Genomic DNA, 21,139 nt, shown 5'->3' on the forward strand with positions numbered 1-21,139 from the left:
TACACAGCACATGTACGTGCTACCTCACATACTAGACATTACAGTGTGCCCACAGTGCCTACCATTAACAAAGAAATGCAGTGTTAAGGGCAAACATGTATCTCCTCTGCACACAAAAAGTATTGAAACAGAGCGTGGCTTCTCGGTATATTGCTGGGTTTTCAGGTACTGGAACGCCATCTGCTGACGCAATAGACACTGCGTGTTGTTGACGGCCCAGTCGCTAGTATGTTGCTGTATTGCGCCATAGTGGTCAGCATGGGGCCGAAGAAGAAGGAACATTCAGTGGCGTTGCGTGAGAGGATGGTATTGCTCCATTTACAAGGGAGAAGCTATACCACGGTACCAGCCATCATTCATAAATATAAAGAGACTGGAACAACAGTGAATAAGTGTCGTCCTGGACGTCCAAAAGTGCTTGCAACCCGAGAGCGTCGCCGATCATTGCACTTGCTCGGAAGGAACCTGCTACAAATGCAGTAGCTATTGCTGAGGGCCGGCCGTTGTGGCCGAGCGGTTCTAGGCGCTTCAGCCTGAAACCGCGTGACCGCTACGGTCGCAGGTTCGAATCCTGTCTGGGGCATGGATGTGTGTAATGTCCTTAGGTTAGTTAGGTTTAAGTATCTCTAAGTTCTATGGGACTGATGACCACAGATGATAAGTCCCATAGTGCTCAGAGCCATTTGAACCATTTTTTTATTGCTGAGGTTGTTCAGACAACTTCCGACAAGACGGTTAGTGTTCAAACTATACGATATGTGTTGAATGAGGCTGACATGCGTGGACGTTCTCCCAGGTAAAAGCCATACATATCGGAAATTAAACGGCAGAAACGCCTGCAGTTTACGAAGGACTATATCAGCAAGCCGATGGAGGTTTGGAACACTGTGATATTTAGCGACGAATCGAAGTTCAATGTGTTCGGATTTGATGCAAGAAAGAAAGTTTGGCGCAAGCCGAATATGCACCTCGACATCAAACACATGCATCCCACAGTCAAACACGGTGGGGGCGGTATCATGGTCTGGGGCCGTATGGCGGCGTCCGGCGTTGGAAATCTAGCTGTAATCCACGGTACAATGGATCATATGAGATACATCGACGTGTTGCGAGGTAATTTAGACGCTAGTGCACAGACATTGGGCCTTACTGAGGTGTTCCATTTCCAGCAACACAACAACCAAAAACATACCGCCATGAAAACCCGGGAGTGGATACTGTACAATGCCCCCAGAAGGGTTCTAACACCACCTCAGAGTCCTGATTTGAACCCCATTGAGAACTTGTGGGCTCATCTTGACACACAAGTCACAGAAAGTCGTCCGTCCGGTAAAAACGACTCCTGGAGGAATGATCGAAAATTACCCCTGATATCACCCGTAATTTTATACAAAGCATTCCTAGGCGTTTACGTGCTGTTATAGATGCTAAGTGATGCACATTAGCTATTAGAAGGTGAACATCAATGAAGAAAACGAACACACTGTCCGATTCACACGCGTGTGCCAATACTTTTTTCGATGCAGAAGAGAGATCTTTATTTTCATAACACTGTATGTTACTTTACGGACAGGTGATTTGGAAGTATTTGTAACCTATGTAATGTAAGGCGGCACGTGTCTGGGTTCTGTTCTGAAATATGTGTTTCGTTTAACCTACAACCACTAAAACGTAACTGTGCCAATACTTTTTGGTGCGATTGTAGGTTTGATTGTGGGTGCGATGTGGCAGGTAACAGACGCGCGCTCGGCCGTCGCACCGGAGGCGCCGGCTTCCAGAGGCGGCGCGAGGGGAGAGGTCTCTGCAGACACGGCCTGCGGGCCTGCAGCGGGTTCCGTGCAGCTGTGCAGCCGCCGCGGTCGTCCGGGAGCGTTCACCCGGCAGCCGTCGCGAAAAGGTCAGCCCGCAGCATCTGCCGCCGCTGCAACGTGGCCGCTACTCCCCGAGTCCCCTCTCTGTCACCACCACGACTCACACCCAAATAAACTCTCTGTGCGACCGTCCAGTCTCCGTGTTCTCCTTGTGGCGTCCAGTAAGAGTCCGCGCAGGATTCGGTGGTCGGTGCGCAGGGGCAAATTTTCGTCCGAAGCGCTGTGCTAGTTCAGTCGTTTGTTCGGAAGCACACGCCGACCAACATTGTTTACCCATTTTCGGCCGCTCAGCTATGGCAGCTTCATGATGACGTACCCGTCACTTCATTGATGGTCGTAGCTATTGTGACATTTGCATCTGCATCTACATTGATATCTGCAAATCACAGTTAAGTGCCTGGCACAGGGTTCATCGAGCAAACTTCACAAGAATTCCGTGTTATTCCACTCTCGAAGAGCGTGCGGAAAGAACGAACATCTATATCCTTCCGTGCGAACTCTGATTTCTCTTACTTTATTACGATGATCGTTTCTTCCTGGTCGGTGTCAATAAAATATTTTCGTATTCGGAGGGGAAAGTTGGTGATTGAAATTTCGTGAGAAGATACCACCGCAATGAAAACGCCTTTGTTTTAATGATATACACCCCAAATCCTGTATCATGTCCGTGACACTCCCTCCTCTATTGCCCGCATCTCGTGGTGTGTCCAAAGGCTTTGAAAATCTACAAATACGGAATCAATTTGAAATCCCTTATGAATAGCACTCAACACTTCATGTGTGTAAAGAGCTAGTTGTAAGGCACTGTGCGAAATTGCAAAAAGTTTGAAATGGAAAATAAGGGTCACTATGATTTTATGTTTGGTGCATATTACATAAAATGTCGCTGCGTATCAAATTTAACTAACATATTGAATTTTTCTTTAAGCTTGGGTGGAGGTCTCTATCTTTCACCAACATCAAGAAAAGTGATCTAATGTACCACACTCATTTGCGATTGCGGGCGCCAGTGATAAAATCAGAATGAATTATCCAAATCATTCCTCATATCTCTTAATTGTTTGAGATATCGAAACGAGATTTTGTGAAATGATATTACGCAAAGAAGAGAATAGAAGCTTTCGAAATGTGGTGCTGCAGAAGAATGCTGAAGATTAGACGGGTAGATCACATAACTAATGAGGAGGTATTGAATAGGATTGGGGAGAAGAGAAGTTTGTGGCACAACTTGACTAAAAGAAGGGATCGGTTTGTAAGACACGTTCTGAGGCATCAAGCGATCACCAATTCAGTATTGGAGGGCAGTGTGGAGGGTTAAAATCGTAGAGGGAGACCAAGAGATGAATACACTGAGCAGATTCAGAAGGATGTAGGCCGCAGTACGTACTGAGAGATGTAGAAGCTTGCACAGGATAGAGTAGCATGGAGAGCTGCATCAAACCAGACTCAGGACTGAAGACCACAACAACAACATTACGCAAAGAGGAGAGTATTCAGCCTTACGGTTAACATGTTAACATGTTATACCACTAACTACAGACATTTTCAATGAAAGAATGTACTGGCCATCGATTGCTGGTGAAACGAGAAATGCTGTCAGTTTTAGAGCAATATAAGTGAAGACATTACACGTGTAAGGTGGCTCTAATTTCGTACCTTACAAGCACTCATCTACACATACGTTGCCGTGATTTACAACCGGAATTAGGTATCATTTGATAGGTTGTACATCGTATGTATGAATATTTAAAGAAGACTGACATTGTCATGTCATGTAAATAGTTGTTAACGCTTATTGCATGAAAGGTGACGGAGTGTCTTTACTATGAAAATGGCGTAATGAATGACTGCCTATACTAGTAGAGGTTGGAACGCCAGTGGGAATGAAACGCCAGGCGTAACTCAAGCCCTGGGTGGAAAAGACCGCACAGATGTGTTGGTGCTGCTTAAACACAGGAAGTAGCCAAGACGGACAGTCGGGGCACCTGAGCGCTGAAGCACAATACAGCGGCGGCCGGCCGGTGGTAGCGGGGGCGGAAGGATAACCGGATAATACTTCGGAAACTCTGAACATCTTGCACACAGCAGAGAGGAACGAGGAAGCGTTACTTCGGAAATCACGCAGGCTGGGTTATTTCTGAGGATTTTTACTCTAAGAAGGGTAGTCGGTAGAAAATAAATCACTGCTTTTGTTGCATTTTCAGCCGATTTTCATTTCTGTATGAATTCCTAATTAATGGGGATAGGTATTCGCAAACTTTCCGCGCTGGACGCCAAAAGACTAAAATATGGGTGGTTGGCGTTCGGGAGAATCTTTAGAGAGGGAGAATATTCCGTGATTTCGAGAACATGATTCGCTTTCTGCAGTTACGAGGAAGGGGAGCCGAGCCTTGCTGGGAAGTCAGCAGTGAAGAGAAAGAGGTCTTCCGTTTTGAGCGCCCATGTTTTATGGTCGCTTAGTATCAGCTTTTGTTGGTACAGACAGACTTGCTGTCTTTGCCCTCAGTTTATAGTTAGAACGGTTTAGTACTGTACTATTGCGAAGTTATACGATCCTGGACTTCGCCTGCGGGTAGGGAGTCGCCGTTGAGTATGCAGCATTCAGTGATTGAAAGCACTTCTTCTGTCTATAATCACGTAGGCCGGCCGGTGTGGCCGAGCGGTTCTAGGCGCTTCAGTCTGGAACCGCGCGACCGCTACGGTTGCAGGTTCGAATCCCGCCTCGGGCATGGATGTGTGTGAAGTCTTTAGGTTAGTTAGGTTTAAGAAGTTCTAAGTTCTAGGGGACTGATGACCTTAGATGTTAAGTCCCATAGTGCTCAGAGCCATTTGAACCATTTATACTCACGTAGAGATGTTATCCGAATTCCGTCCTTGTGGCTGCGAGTTCGCGTTTATTGTCTGTATAACACAGAGAGGAGACGATAGTATTATATTATACTATTCAGAGGACCGCCTTCTGCCGTCCTAGTGTTTGAAAGAGTTTATTTTGTGGCTGTAGTTCTTCCAAATTACAAGAACCATCACTCCGATGCGCTGGACGCAGTACATACTGTGATACTGCTAATTGCTTTGGCTTGTTAGGGCTATAAGGCTAAACAGCTGTGATCACGTAAGTTTTATTTCCTGAGGTTGCACACCACTGTAGATTACGTTTGAAAGTAGTGTCTTCTAGTGTTTGTTACATAGATGATGTCAGTCATCTCGCGTTATTTATATTTGATCGCGTAGCTATTAAAGGGGCAGATTTGGGCAATTGATCAGTAATATTAGTTAGGAAATATAAACATTTGTAATATAAAGGGGTTTTTAATCTACAATAAATGTATAAGCAGAAACAACATTTTTCATTTAGTAGTTACTAGTTCCCTTAATCATTCATTTATGTTTAGATTGTAATTTATATGTTAAAGAGCAAGAAGGAGCAAATAATAACACAATTAAGACATCCTAAGATCTGCTTCAGGGAGTAGTCAGACAGGATCAAATCTTGATTTTCACATTCAGTATTTTCCGTATCGCACATCCATTTTACATCCGCCTGGAGTAGCATCTTCGACACATTTATTTTTCTACTGATCATGTGCTTTCTCATAAGATACTGACCTTATTTTTCCTTAGTTCCTCACTCAATAAACCATCGTTTCAGAAGTCTCTCGTAGTTGCGTCTGCACAATACGTTAGAGAGGTAACATTGCATAAACTCCACTGTGTTTTGGCAAAAGAAGCAAATTTTAACGTGGTAAAACGAGAACGTAGGTTTTAGTCAAAATTCGCCACTCACGGTGCTTCTCTGAAAGTTACAGATGGTTAAAAAGTCGGTAGAAAATAAATCACTGCTTTTGTTGCATTTTCAGCCGATTTTCATTTCTTTTAGACACTAGCCGAAGCAGAGGTGAAAGCAGATTTTTTTTTATGGACACCAAGCAGGTGTGAGCGTGAAGAGGCTTCACTTAAAATTTGCAAAAAAAATGAGCGCAGACATGCGTGTAGAACGGCACTTCCCCTATAGCGCTCGGTATTTCCCCTCAGCACGCTGAGCGCCCACCTGCAGCCCTCACCACTATCACTCTCCATAAGCTCACTCTGCTGACTGCGCCATCTACCAACCACGTTATTCTGCGCGCACTCTGCAATAGTTTTCGCAATCACCTTGTCTGTCTCTACCAAGCAGGACCATTTTCTATCTCTTTTCAGCAGAGGCAACCGAGAAGGTATGGTATTTATTGCTCTGTTAAATTTTGAGTGTGCAGCCGAATAAATTCCACTTCTTCTCCTAATATTTCGGCCGGATACCGTTAGAGCCAAAATATTGACGCTCCAGCATTCGCTCCGACCTTTTAAACTCGCGTACTGAGTACACAAGCACAGATACACATGCGTCAGAGGCGTTGATCGGCGGCAAAGAAGCACACTTGTGCGTGAATTAGATCTGTCGCTATGCGTTCAATCGGCATTGGGAACTCGATGTATCACTGAGAACTGCAGTGTGGCGATGTCTTTGCAAATTCATTAAAGAAAGCATCGGATTCCATGACTTATCCAAGCTGAAACTCGTGTACCCTTGATGACTACGTGACACGAAGCTTTAAGCCTCGACTGGATCCGTCAACACTGACGTTGTACTGTTCATGTCTGGAAACAACATGTTACCCGGTGGGACGAGTCTCGTTCCAAATTTTATCTAGCGGATGGACGTGTACGGGTAAGGAGACAACCTTACGAATCCATGGACCCTGCATGTCAGCAGGGGACTGTTCAAGCTGGTGGAGGCTCTCTAATAGTATGGGGCGTGTGCAGCTGGAGTGATATGGGACCCCTGATACGTCTAGAGATGACTCAGACAGGTGACACGTACGTAAGCATCGTGATCACCTGCATCCGTTCAAGTCCATTGTCCGTCCCGACGGACTTCGGCCATTCCAGCAGGACAATGCGACACCCCACACGTCCAGAAACGCTACAGAGTGGCTCCAGGTACACTCTTCTGAGTTTAAACTCTCCAGACATGAACATTACTGAGGATATCTTGGATGACTTGGAACGGGCTGTTCAGAAGAGATCTCCACCCCCTCGTACTCTCCCGGATTTATGGACAGCCCTGCAGGATTCATGGTGTGAGTTCCCTCCAGCACTGCTTCAGAATTTAGTCGAGTCCATGCCACGTCGTGTTGCGGCACTTGTGCGTGCTCTCGGGGCCCTTACAAGGCGTTAGGCAGGTCTGCCAGTGTATTTATCTATGTTTACGTACTATGTCCGCTTGAAACCTAAATGCCTCACTGATCGCTACTGCCTTCTGCTCAATTGGAAGTAGTGTGTGAGCGGCTGAGCACGTGACTCTACCGCCGCCCTACTTGTGAAGGCTTGACTATTCATCTGTGCGTGTGCACAGGGGTGGTTAACACTTTATCTGTTGAGCTGCCTTTGTGTTCGTTGAGATTCCGTTCTAATTTCGACAATAGGCTTCCTATATATGGCAAGGAAGCAATGGATTTAATCTTTCTGTGTTTACCGTGATGAATAAAACTGCTTCAGCTGTTTGATAAAGCTTTACTTATAATCCAACTAGTTTCGCAGAGCTAGAACCACATCTTCAGGTATACGTAATGACTTCGTAATTTATTACAAATTGTAACCAGTAAACGACCCAACAAATTTTGTTCAATTGTGATAGAATGTTTAACCGTCAAGAGGTCGCTAGTGCAATTTAAAATGGAACAGAATGCAGGGAAAATAGGAGCCGGCGACTTCGTCTTTTTCCGTTTATCTGGTTGTTATTTTTGCTCATGATTAGAAGCGCATATTAGTCGATGTTAGTCCGCAATGTGTTTTATACCCTTACTGAATACAATTTCCGTTTAATAAGCAGTTAATATTAATTGATAGCGTAACTTCTTCATTTTTCTGTAAACAAAGGTATTACTTTTGATGCAAGTATATTTTTCATGCGCAAATATAAAAGACCTATATACTCATTGTCATTTTGTACTCAATAAAACATTCTTCTTCATGATCAAAGGCAAGAGTTCCTTGCCGTAACTGATAAATGTGAAATCTGTTGATGAATAACAGAAACCAGTTTTATGTACGTTTGTGACGTAAATCACAATGAAGTGTTGATGCAATGTTCGATATATCTCTCTTTTTTTATTATTTTACTTTTCTGTTGATGAAACTGCGTTTTCTAGTGCTATATGAAAAACCTATATTTTTTCTTTGTTTTTACTACAACATACCTCTGTTTCACGTTCCAAATCAACAATTTTCGAATAAAACATTAATTACACATTGACAACTTCAGATTTTCCATAAACAATTTATTCTTAAGTAAAACACTGGAGGACAACCATGTAGAACAAAAATGTTCCGTATGTTACCCTGCCCTTTATACACCATAACTCAGTTTCTAGACGGTTCACCGCTTCCTGTTTTCTGACGAATCTAGTAAGACATTGACCACAGTCGAAAAGAAAGCGATCGTTATGAGGCAACGCCCGACAGGTATGCAACACATCCAACGTACGGGTCACGCGGATACGACATCACTGACAAAAGCTACTAGGAAATCTACCGCAGGCTGCACTTACTTGTACTAGTCTGTGGAAGCCTACGGTACTTTTACAACTCTTGTCACGATCTTAAGGTGTAGTTGTCTCAAAAACGGTGTGTGGGTGGGCTGCGGGCTGTTGAGCCAAAATATCTTTAATTCTGCCAAATACGAGCCCAGGCGGACCGAGACTCGAACTCGGGACCTTTGCGTTTTGCGGGCAAGTGCTCTACCAATTGAGCTACCCAAGCACGACTCACGCCCCGTCCTCACAGCTTTACTTCTGCCAGTACCTCGTCTCCTACCTTCCAAACTTTACAGAAGCTCTCCTGCAAACCTCTCAGAACTAGCACACCTGAAAGAAAGGATATTGCAGAGACATGGCTTTGCCACAGCCTGGGGGATGTTTCCAGAATGAGATTTTCATTCTGCAGCGGAGTGTGCCCTGATATGAAACTTCCTGGCAGATTAAAACTGTGTGCCGGACCGAGACTCGAACTCGGAACCTTTGCCTTTCGCAAAGTTTCATATCAAAGCACACTCCGCTGCAGAGTGGAAATCTCATTCTGGAAACATCCCCCAGGCTGTGGCAAAGCCATGTCTCTGCAATATCCTTTCTTTCAGGGGTGCTAGTTCTGCAAGGTTCGCAGGAGAGCTTCTGTAAAGTTTGGAAGGTAGGAGACGAGGTACTGGCAGAAGTAAAGCTGTGAGGACGGGACGTGAGTCGTGCTTGGGTAGCTCAGTTGGTAGAGCACTTGCCCGCGTAAGGCAAAGGTCCCGAGTTCGAGTCTCGGTCCGGCACACAGTTTTAATCTACCAGGAAGTTTCACATCAGCGCACACTCCACTGCATAGTGAAAATCTCATTCTATGAGCCCAATCGTTTGGCCTTCCGCTTGTCAGAAAGACTCATTTCGACTGTCTCGGCTCTACGGTGCGGAAAATACTAGCAGTTTATACGAGAACAACGCGGAGTGAGTGATGGGAGGGGGAGACGCCGAGAGCCGGATAAACACAGCTGCGGTACTGTACGTTGACCCAGCTGTGGATAACGGCCCGGCGGCTCGCCGTAATGAGGCGGACGCGGCTCCGGCAGTCCTGGGAGGCGGCGGCGTCTGGAACTCCTCCCGCTGCCGCCTCGTCATCTCCAGCCCAGGGCCGGGTCTGTTCGGGACATAAGCCTCGCCATCTGGTCCTGTTTTCCCACCACCTTCCCGCAATCACTCAGGTCCAGTCTTCGCCTCCTTTTGAACACAGTCCTCTGTACCTTATAGCCATCTATCCCTTGGTCTCCCTCCTTCGCATCTCCATTTAGTGTATCTGCTGGGAACCCTCTTGTTTTGCATTCTCTTTATGTGCCTGCACCATCTTAACCTTGATGTTCCTGTCCTGTTCTACGAGGATTCCTCTTATTCTCTTTCACTATTTCCCTAGTTCCGTTACCCTTTCATTTCTCATCCTATCTCTCCTTCTTACTCCTATCCTAGACAGCTGATCTCTCTGCTTTCTTCGTCAGTCGATGGCGAACTTCAGTTACTCGTTCTATATCTATTCCACTGCTTCAGATGGAAGGCTCTTTGTACATCATAACCTACGCTGCCTGACCAAAAAAAGTGAGGCATCCGGAAGAGGAGGAGGAAACAAAGTTAGATTTCACGGACTGAGAGAGTCTGTGATGTTACTGATTAAAATAAATACTCAAACTTACAGAGAACTTGACGGTATGAGCCCATTTATGACTATGGCGTTGCAGCCACTCTGGCCTGGAAGCATGCACTGACCAGGTTGGGTAGAGTGTCATAAAAAGTCGTTGCATCCTATCCTGAGGCAAACTGACTCACATCTCATCTGGGGTATTACACAGCAAACCGCTTCAGCTGTATTTAGTCCTATATTATCACTACCGGTTTCCTGCCACTAAAATCCACATTTTCAAGTGAAAATCTGTATAACAACAAATCCAGAAGGGAAAACAACCTGAGACATACACTAGTATGGCAAATTATTTTAAGATTTACAAAAACTTTTATATGAGAATGTCAAAATTTACTACTTACATAACTAAAAGATTAGAGCTGAAAAGCTCAGGACTTTGTACCCAACATTCGTCAACCGTCAGAACGAAACACGCGGCGTTGTTCCCACTTCGTGGCTGCGTATAGACTGAAGAAACGGTAAGTGCGGCTATCAGGTTATGCTTTTCCGTCAATAGCAATTTACTTGACGAGTTTGGTCCAGGCAGATCATGCCTCCATTTTGTGGTAACCACTTCTTGGTTTTTCATTCTGGCCCAAAATTAGGTCTTATAGTTTTTCATTTATTTTCACCTTACTGGTGGATCACTATAGTATGATTTGTGTAGAAACTATTCACTATATTGCAATTCGGCTGTTTTATTCTATGACATACTGCCATTTAGCGGTGTTTTGTTCTGACGGAGAACGAATGTTGGATACAAAGTTCCGAGCTTTTCAGCTCTAATGTTTCAGTTGTGGGAGTACTAACATTTTACTATTCTCATGTAACAGTTTTTAATAGTTTTAGATTGTTTTTTTTTAATCTTAAAATAATTTACCGTACCAATGTATGTCTCAGGGTTGTTATTCCTTCCGGATTAATTCTCATACAGTTGTTCGCCTGAAGACATGGCATTTAGTGGCACGAAACCGGTAGTGATCCAGTAATAAAGGACTAAATACAACTGAAGCGATTTACTAATGCCCAAGATGACAACTCATAGCCGTGGTACGCGAACCCATTTATCGCGAGCAGTCGCCTTACCGTTAGGGTACCGAGCACGCTGCAGTGCTAGACTCAAACTTCCATACTCGTACACTGATTATGTGTGTATAAAATCAGTGAAAAAATAGTCTAGATCACGATGGTTATTTTATTAAAATGACCAGTTTCGGCCTAGTCTTAGGCCATCTTCAGATAAGCAACACCATCTGAAGTTGACGATATCTAGAACAGCCAGTCGACCTCAGTGCTATTCTGAAGATGGCCTAAGACTAGGCCGAAACCGGTCATTTTAGTAAAATAACCATCGCGATCTAGACTGTATTTTCACTCATTTTACTTAGCTTAAAAGATCGCTATTTCCCAAAACTTTTATCAAAAATTTTGGATTCTGAATATACCCATACAGGGGAGATATTTTAATTGAAAGACGCTTGTCAGGTGTCTATGAATAAATACGATGTTACAGTGCCCGTGCCGGCCGCGGTGGCCGATCGGTTCTAGGCGTTTCAGTCCGGAACCACGCTGCTGCTAGGTCGCACGTTCGAATCCTGCCTCGGGCATGGATGCGTGTGTTGTCCTTAGGTTAGTTAGGTTTAAGTAGTTCTAAGTCTAGGGGACTGATGACATCAGATGTTAAGTCCCATAGTCCTTAGAGCCATTTGAACCATTTTTTGAACAGTGCCCGACTTGTTTAGAATTACGATGCAGGAACATCGCATGAACGTCTGAAGCAACATTGCACCGTAATCCTGAACAATGCAGGCACTGCAGTACCACAGTATTACGTGCGTCCTACAATACATGGACCAAGGAATGAAAGTACTCTTTTGATTTATAGTGGACCTGAAGATGTCGTTTGAAATAAATTTCTTAGATGATACGTCTGTGGTGGTTCATTTTCTCTATTTGTGTTCTCCGCGAGATCGATGGAGTCCACAAACTGTTGTGTAACTGGGCCTTGACATCCTGCATAATAGCAGTGGTACAGAGCTGGTCCCACACATGTTATGGAGAGGACAGATTCTGGTGATCTTCTCGGCCGCGGGAGGACTTCACTATCATGCGGACACGTGCCTTGTGTGGACGAACATTGTCTTGCTGAAAAATGGCACCACTACACTGGCGCACTGAAAACGTCCGCCAGATCTTATCTGATTCGTTTCATATTTCCATAGATATAACTGATATCTGCTGGTATACAGAACTTTCATAACACCCCCTTTCTGTTAATTTGAAGTAGCAATACTTGCAGCAATGAGTGAGCAGATTTCAAAATCCCCACTCTGCAATGGACTTACGGGCACACGAGATCTTTGGTTTCAGAATAAGGAGAAAGAGATCACTGACCAGATGCATCACACGGCTTTTCTTCTGACGGGCAGGCTGGGTTGCCAGCGGACACATGTCTTGCGGTGACCGTTGAGAAATTGGCGCGCTAAATGAGGAGGTACAGGAGAGGAACAACAGACAGTCTCTCTTTCCCTTCAGGTTTGGTTGAGGCCGGACCGAGCGGGTAAAAAAGAAGAATGGGAGATTAGGCCTTAACGTCCCGTCGACATCGAGTCCATTAGTGATGGAGAATAAGCTTGGATGGGGAAGGAAATCGGCCGTGCCCTTTCAGAGGAACCATAACGATTAACATCACTGCAGGGTTTTAAAAAAATCATTTTGTTTTATTGGCTTAAAAGATGCTTTCAACCTTCTAAAACTTGAGGCAAAAAGTCTGATCTCTGAAGAAAAAAAAATTGTTCTATGGAATTTCGAGCTCTTGATCTAGAGCGTCGGATGACCCGACATAGCCTACCATCGCCAGCTCGATACCCCCTGTAATATCTGGGTATTGCTGAAGCATGTCAAAACAATAATACGTCAGCTTGGCGTCAGCAAGCGTCAGTACGTGTACGAAAAAGACAATTCTTTCGCTTCGAATATTGAATTTTGGCTGCGGTAATGACTTTTGATAGTTTGTGACCTTATACAGTTTTGTCTCTCAAAGAAGAATGAGTGGTAAGAAAGTGTATTTAAGCAAAAAAGGTACGAAAACATCGTATCCAACGCGGCGTCAAAACAGTATGGCATCAAAGCGTTCAAATAATAGATATGAGGCTGAGAGCAATTCAAAAGGAGTCAGTACCTCTGCTAAGAAATAGCATTTTGATGTCAACTGCGGACTGTTTTTTTGTTTTTTGTTTTTTTTTTGCTGTATTTTCCGTTATTTCTCAATCCGTGAAAAACAAAACGCGTAGTGCAGACACCACCACACACCATGTTGCAAGAACAAAGTCCTCGAGGCTTAGACTTCACAATAATTATTGCTTGTCCAAACTGCCCAGATGTTGGTATACCAAGTAGTAACTCAATGCATCGAATCGTCCTAACAATGCGCCTGCTTAGACTAGGTCTAAACGGAGCTGTAAAGTTTTGTGCGTTCCTGGGATCGCCACGGCCGAAATTTGAATCGTTGTATGATATCCATTAGCTTATGATTTTGATCGCATCGGCAACAGTACGATAGGCCAATTCTGGGGTAGCTGGCTAATGGTAAGAGTATTTGAAAGTAGAATTTTTTCATTTTTTCACATCTACAACACATTTCAAAACTTTAAACGAGTTTCTCTCTGAGTATTTTTTTTTTTTTTCAAAACGGCCCGCAGCATAACTCCAACAAGTTTCAATCTTTTTATTTGAAAATTTAACCACAACCTTGAAATAACAGTTCAAAGTGAACCCCGAAGGGGATTTGCGATTATTTAATTTAAACGGTATTTATCAACAAATGACTGTCCTTTTCTGGTGAAAATTGAACGACTTTATTCAAACACTCGACAATTGCACAAAAATCAATACTTCTAAAATCCCCTATGTGTTTTACTAGCTATACTCGTGAAGATATATAGATTTCTAAAATGATATTTTCACTCTACAGCGGAGTTTGCGCTGATATGAAACTTCCTGGCAGATTAAAACAGTGTGCCGGATCGAGACTCTTTCTTTTATCTCAATTGTGTTCGTATTCGTTCGTTGTATCTGCTCGGGGCGGACGTCGCAAGACACCCGTTTCAGTTCGTCGTAGATCCATTAACTCAGTTTTTTTATTACAGAGGGCTGTTAACCCTCTGACCGAACACGCTGAGCTACCGTGCCGGCAAAGACTCGAACTCGGGACCTTTGCCTTTCGCGGGCAAGTACTCTACCGACTGAGCTACCCAAGCACGACTCACGCCCCGGCCTCGCAGCTTTAATTCCGCCAATACCGTCTCCTACCTTCCAAACTTCATAGAAGCTCTCCTGCGAACCTTGCAGAACTAGCACTCACTTGCCCGCGAAAGGAAAGGTCCCGAGTTCAAGTCTCGATCCGGCACACAGTTCTAATCTGCCAGGAAGTTTCATACATAGATTTGTTCTCTTTTTTGCAGATTCACAAGGGCACCAGTTGTAGCGCCTGAAATTCAACATGCCTCGGGAGAACTGCTGCAGTGTCGACATTTTGTAATATTTTTCGACAAAATTTTTTTTACTATACTTAAACATACGTTCAATAACTACCAAATGTATTCTTCTTCTCTTTCCTTCCATCCAGAAAAAATTGTCAAGAAAAGCGCTTTCCTTAGGCCGTTACAGTGATGCTACCCCTTAAGAGATTTAGGGAAATTATGGAATATCTGAATCTTGGTAGCCTGACGGGGAACGAACCGCCGTCCTCCCGAATGCGAATTCAGTGTGCTGACAACTGTGTCACCTCGTGTATTACACAATATATAATATATTTTACAAACAGCACTTGTCAACTTTACCATGAAACTACATGTTACTTTTGCAGTAGAGAAATAGATACACATTTACTGTCGCCAATGTGTACTACAAGAGCAGAACAAAGAGACTTCTCTGCCCTAACACAAACTCTTTGACATAACTTAGCTGTTCTCCTTGGTTCATTTACATTTTGTGCAGCAAATGGAAGGTGTTACCTGTGGCTAAGCGTGTGAAGTGCAGTACAATTAAGGTCGCTGGATTACATTCATTATGTTTTCCAGAATACTGTGTTTATCAACAACCAACCAACGGATGCGAGTAACAGTAAGTAATGCAACGAAATCGATTACAATATGTGAATAATTCTCGCTACACTCAGTGCTTACATGTTTCGTTTATACATCTTGCCACAGCTACGCGACTCCGACACTGCTGCAAGTAATCAATAAGCATGTATCATCTGATAATCAATCGCTACGCGGTTCGAAACCAGTGAAGGGATAAAAAAATTGAATAACAAAACAAAAGGCGACTGTTTGCAGTAATTTCAAGTAACCTTTATCTCATTGGTGCCTTCTAACAAAGTGCAAGAATGAGTACCGGGAGGCCAAAAAAAGAAAAAGAATGTGATGTCATAAATAATTGTTTAGTGTGGCCCTGTATTGGCCAAATACGTATAATAAGAGTAATTATTTACACACTATATAGAAAATGGTTCCGTTACAGCAGTTACGTTATTCATTACGGAACTTTGTTCCAGAAGGTAAATTGAGCATCTCATTCTCAGCATTACACCAAAGATAAGCACTTGGAAAGCTGTTATACCACAAAAAAAAAAAAAAAAATTGTTTGGTTCTGTCCGACTGCTTTGTAAATCTTTCATTACTCATCCACCTCCCGACGGCCTTTTTACCGGTAAACCTGTTTTCTCTCTACCGTAGCCCGTAGAGGTGATTATAAGCAAGCAACTGCATCCAATTTAATGGTTCAGTGTCCGACAGATATCACGTAGATCTAGAAACTGTACAACTCTGCTGTGATGTCTTGAAATTATACAGACTAGGGTATTTTTGAACAAATATATTTGCTAAATTATAAAATACAATGCTGTTTTGCAATGCTCTTTTGTAATGATTTTGAGACTAAACTGCGTATGTAAGATAATTTATTTGGTTCCTTATCAGTCAAAGAACGAGCCGTCATATTTTTGTCACAATCGAAAATGACGCTTATGGAATGAACACAGCTCGGATAACATCTGTATTAGTTTAACATGTAGAGATCGTTGTGCAGACTTATTGAAAAATGATTTGCCCTTCGCGGCTGCGATTGATTCAGAACATTGTAAGAAGGTAGTTCAAAACTACCCGTAACATTTTCAGAGTGAAAGGAAATCAGTGTTAAGATTCGCTGATGGCATTGCTACCATCAGTGAAAGCGAGAAAAAAAATCCGGGGCCTGTAAATGGAATGAACAGTCAGAAGAATACGCGCTATGGATTAAGTGTAAAACAGAGAAAAACGAAGGTAATGAAGAGTATCAGAAATGAAATTAGAGATAAACTTAACACCAGAGTGTGGGGGACCACGAAGGAGACGAAGTTAGGGACTTTTGCTTCATTGGAAACAAAATAACACATGGCAGTCGAACCAAGGAGGACATGAGAAGCAGACTATCACAAGCAAAGAGTGCATTTCTGGTCAAAAGGGGTATAGTGGTGTTGCCCTTAATTTGAGGACGAAATTTCTGAGAAACTACATCTGGGACACAGCATGTATGAACGTAGATCATGGTCTGGGGAAAATCATGAAACAAAGAGAATTGAAGCGTTTGTGATATGTTGCTACAGGAGAATGTTGCAAATTAGGTGCACTGATAATAAATGAGGAGGTATCCCAAGAATCGGTGAGGAGACAAACGTGTGGTAAACAATAACAAGAAGAAAGGACAGGATAATCAGTGATCAAGGAATAACCTCCATGGTATTTGACGGAGCTGTAGAGGGTGAAAACCGTAGAGGAGGACAGAGATTGGAATACATCCAGCAGATAATTGAGGATACTGTGCGCAAGTGCTACTGTGAGATGAAGAGGTTGTGCAGCAGAGGAATTCGTAGCTCGCATCTAACATCAGAAGACTGATGGCTCAAAAAAAATCGTTTTACTGAAGCAGTTGTGCGCAGAAGAACAACTCCAAGCCAATACAGAAATAACGCAGTCTGGCCAATAAAAATGTAAATGTCGTGTGACTAGGGCCTCCCATCGGGTAGACCATTCGCCAGGTGCAAGTCTTTCGATTTGACGCCACTTCGGGCACTTGTGCGTCGTTAGGGATGTAATGATGTTTAGGACAACACAACACCTAGCCCCTGAGCGCAGAAAATCTCCGACATAGGCGGGAATCGAACCCGGGCCCTTAGGATTGACATTCTGTCGCGCTGACCGCTTTTTTTTTCTTTTTAATCTCATTTTGTTCGCTTTCGTTCGTCGCATCTGCTCGGGGCGGACGTCGTAAGGCATCCGTTTAAGTTCGTTGTTGATCGATTAACTCAGTTTTTTGATTACAGAGGGCTGCTAACCCTCTGACCGAACACGCTGAGCTACCGTGCCGGCGTCCGCTCAGCTACCGGAGACGGATTTCTGCCCGATACCACAGTCGCCAATGTCCTTCGCAAGACAGTAGAGAACCAGGGCACGGATGTAGCAGACGGCACGGGAAGGCGTGTCTCTGCCCGCAATGGTCCGCAGATGTTACTCGACTTGTCAGGAATCGGTGCGTTGGGTACAGAAGAGTGCTTATCGGCCCGATATCTGGCGATTAGACTGTCTGTCCGCAGCCGCACCCACGGCAGCGTGCGGGGACTTCTGCAAGTCTAATAAAACTGACGCCATCGGTACTGTTTCTGCGTCCCTAGTAAACGTGCAGCATCAGGCCGCACCCTTCCGGCTTCGTTCGCGGATGTTATACGGAAAGAATGATTATCGGTAGCTCTTCTGAATTAATCCCAATGTTAATTTTTTCGTCGTTATACGAGGGTTGCCCAGAAAATAATGCGCCGCATTTTCTTCTCTTCAACAATTCTTTAATGAACATAATAAGAATTACACACACGAAAGGATGGTGTTTTATCCACACACGCTATTTTTCCACGCAATCTCTGTCCGATTCTATGACCTTCCTCCAGCGCGAAACAAGGGCCTGTATGCCCTGTCGGTACCAATTCTTGTCCTGGTGGAGGAGCTAGTGCTTCACTATGTATGTCACCTACTCATCGTCCTCAAAATGTCTTCAACGAATAGCATCCGGTAATGGTCCAAACAAGTGGAAGTCCCAGGGCTGTAGGGTCGATGGGATAACACAGTCCTACCCTGTTTCGCGATGTGTTCAGCAGTCCTCAGACTTGTGTGGGGCCGTGCGTTATCGTGTTGCAGCAAAACGTCTCCTGGGTTGCTGTAGCGCCGAAGCCGCCGGAAGAGCGTCTTGAATTTTGTTAATGTGTTGACACATGCTTCTGAATTAATGGTAGAGCCTCTTGGTATCACATCAATGAGACTCACGCCTCACAGTCCCAGAAGACGGTAATCATGACCTTACCGGCGGAAGAAGACGCTTTGAATTTTTTTTTCTTCTGTGAGGAGTGGGAATGGAGCCATTCCATCGACTGCTTCGGGCTCAAAATCGTGAACCCAGGTTTCATCACCTGTCACAATCCGGGACAAGAAGGCCAGTGACTGAAGTGTCTGTTAGAGATATAATAGTATGTTCATAATTGTTGTGAAGGAGAGTTTGCTACTTGGGATCGGTATTAAGATAAAAGTTTTTTTCTGTGCGATTTCCGATTCACCGTTAGACACCGCGGGACCCATCTTCCACACACTTTTGAATATTCAAGAGTGAGCATAATTGCATCCACACTTCCTTTGCTGATTGACAGATGCAGCGCCAACTGACGAGTCGTAATGCGTCTGTCTTACGAATGACAACATCAGCTCGCTGCAACGTGTCATGTGTGACAGCCGTGGATGGTCTCCCGACAGCTGCAAATCGTGGAGCTCCACCGAACCGCCTTTTGATGACCTCACCCTCCGTGCCCAGCGACTAACTGTAATTCTGTCGACCTCAGGTGCTCCATAGACTTTGCACAAGCATTTGTGAATACCGCCACAGTTTCTTCCTCTGCAGTGAGAAATTCCATGAAGGCACGTTGCTTGTAACGTACATCACCTACAGACGCTATTTAGAAACTGTCCTGCAGGCTCGCTATCTGTCGGAAGTGACGGAAACTTGGCGCGCTCACTGAGAGGGTCTTCTAACAATAACATACACTACTGGTCATTAAAATTGCTACACCAAGAAGAAATTCAGATGATAAACGGGTATTCATTGGACAAATATATTATACTAGAACTAACATGTGATTACATTTTCTCGCAATTTGCGTGCACAGATCCTGAGAAATCAGTACCCAGAACAACCACCGCTGGCCGTAATAACGGCCTTGATACGCCTGGGCATTGAGTCAAACAGAGCTTGGATGACGTGTACAGGTACAGCTGCCCATGCAGCTTCAACACGATACCACAGTTCATCAAGAGTAGTGACCGGCGTATTGTGACGACCCAGTTGCTCGGCCACCATGGACCAGATGGTAAGATATCTGGAGGATGTGCTGCCCAGGGCAGCAGTCGAACACTTTCTGTATCCAGAAAGGCCCGTACAGGACCTTCAACATGCGGTCGTGCATTATCCTGCTGAAATGTAGGGTTTCGCAGGGATCGAATGAAGGGTAGAGCCACGGGTCGTAACACATATGAAATGTAACGTCCACTGTTCAATGTGCCGTCAATGCGAACAAGAGGTGACCGAGACGTGTAACCAATGGTACCCCATACCATCACGCTGGGTGATACGCCAGTATGGCGATGACGAATACACCCATCCAATGTGCGTTCACCGCGACGCCGCCAAACACGGATGCGACCATCATGATGCTGTAAACAGAACCTGAATTCATCAGAAAAAAGACGTTTTGCCATTCGTGCACCCAGGTTCGTCGTTGAGTACACCATCGCAGGCGCTCCTGTCTGTGATGCATCGTCAAGGGTAACCGTAGCCATGGTCTCCGAGCTGATAGTCCATGCTGCTGCAAACGTCGTCGAATTGTTCGTGCAGATGGTTGTTGTCTTGCAAACTCAGGGATCGAGATGTGGCTGCACGATCCGTTACAGCCATGCGGATAAGTTGCCTGTCATCTCGACTGCTAGTGATACGAGGCCGTTGGGATCCAGCACGGCGTTCCGTATTACCCTCCTGAATCCACCGATTCCATATTCAGCTAGCAGTCATTGGATCTCGACCAACGCGAGCAGCAATGTCGCGATACGATAAATCGCAATCGCGATAGGCTACAATCCGACCTTTAACAAAGTCGGAAACGTGATGGTACGCATTTCTCCTCCTTACGCGAGGCATCACAACAACGTTTCACCAGGCTACGCCGGTCAACTACTGTTTGCGCATGAGAAATCGGTAGGAAACTTTCCTCATGTCAGCACGTTGTAGGTGTCGCCACCGGCGCCTACCTTGTGTGAATTCTCTGAAAAGATAATCATTTGCATATCATAGCATCTTCTTCCTGTAGGTTAAATTTCGCGTCTGTAGCACGTCATCTTCGTGGTGAAGCAATTTTAATGGCCAGTAGTGTATAATGTTTCGCATTCGTAGCATTGTTTTCGGCCGAGAAAAAAAAATACGGTGCATTACCTTCTGCGCAACCCTCGTTCGTATGTGATATGTAGCATGTTCCTTTTGACTATTTTTGAGACTTCAGCTCCTAGAATTTTACCACCAATTCTTTACGTAAAGCACAGCTTGTTGCAAGTCGCTTCGTCCACACGGATGATTCTGCACCCATGGGTCCCCATCGCGCCCACTGAATATACTGCGCATTTATCTCCTAGCACTTCTCTTTCTCACGTCTCTCAATCCAGCGTCGTGCGTGTTCAGGACTGCTGAACAACGCTGCAGTACCGCCTGAACGATAGTTCTGTAGACAACTTCCCACCCGAATGAAGATCACTTCATCCAGTCTAGTCCTTACAGACAGGCCAACTGGCTGATGGAGAACTTACTAGATTTAAAAATGTGAAACTGAGCTCATATACTGATTATTGTGTAAAGTATGTGTACGCTATTTTGTTGAAAACATAGCGAGACAGTGGCTGTGA

The 21,139-nt window shown here is 44.5% G+C and overlaps 1 non-coding gene across 1 annotated transcript; it reads left to right on the top strand.

The window, feature by feature from the left end:
* Positions 1-9,145: 9,145 nt before the first annotated feature.
* On the top strand, positions 9,146-9,220 carry Trnat-cgu (transfer RNA threonine (anticodon CGU)). Its single transcript has one exon. It is a non-coding gene; the product is annotated as a tRNA-Thr (tRNA).
* Positions 9,221-21,139: the final 11,919 nt, after the last annotated feature.

This window comes from Schistocerca serialis, chromosome 2 (genome assembly GCF_023864345.2).
Source record: "Schistocerca serialis cubense isolate TAMUIC-IGC-003099 chromosome 2, iqSchSeri2.2, whole genome shotgun sequence".
NCBI classification, from domain to species: domain Eukaryota; kingdom Metazoa; phylum Arthropoda; class Insecta; order Orthoptera; family Acrididae; genus Schistocerca; species Schistocerca serialis.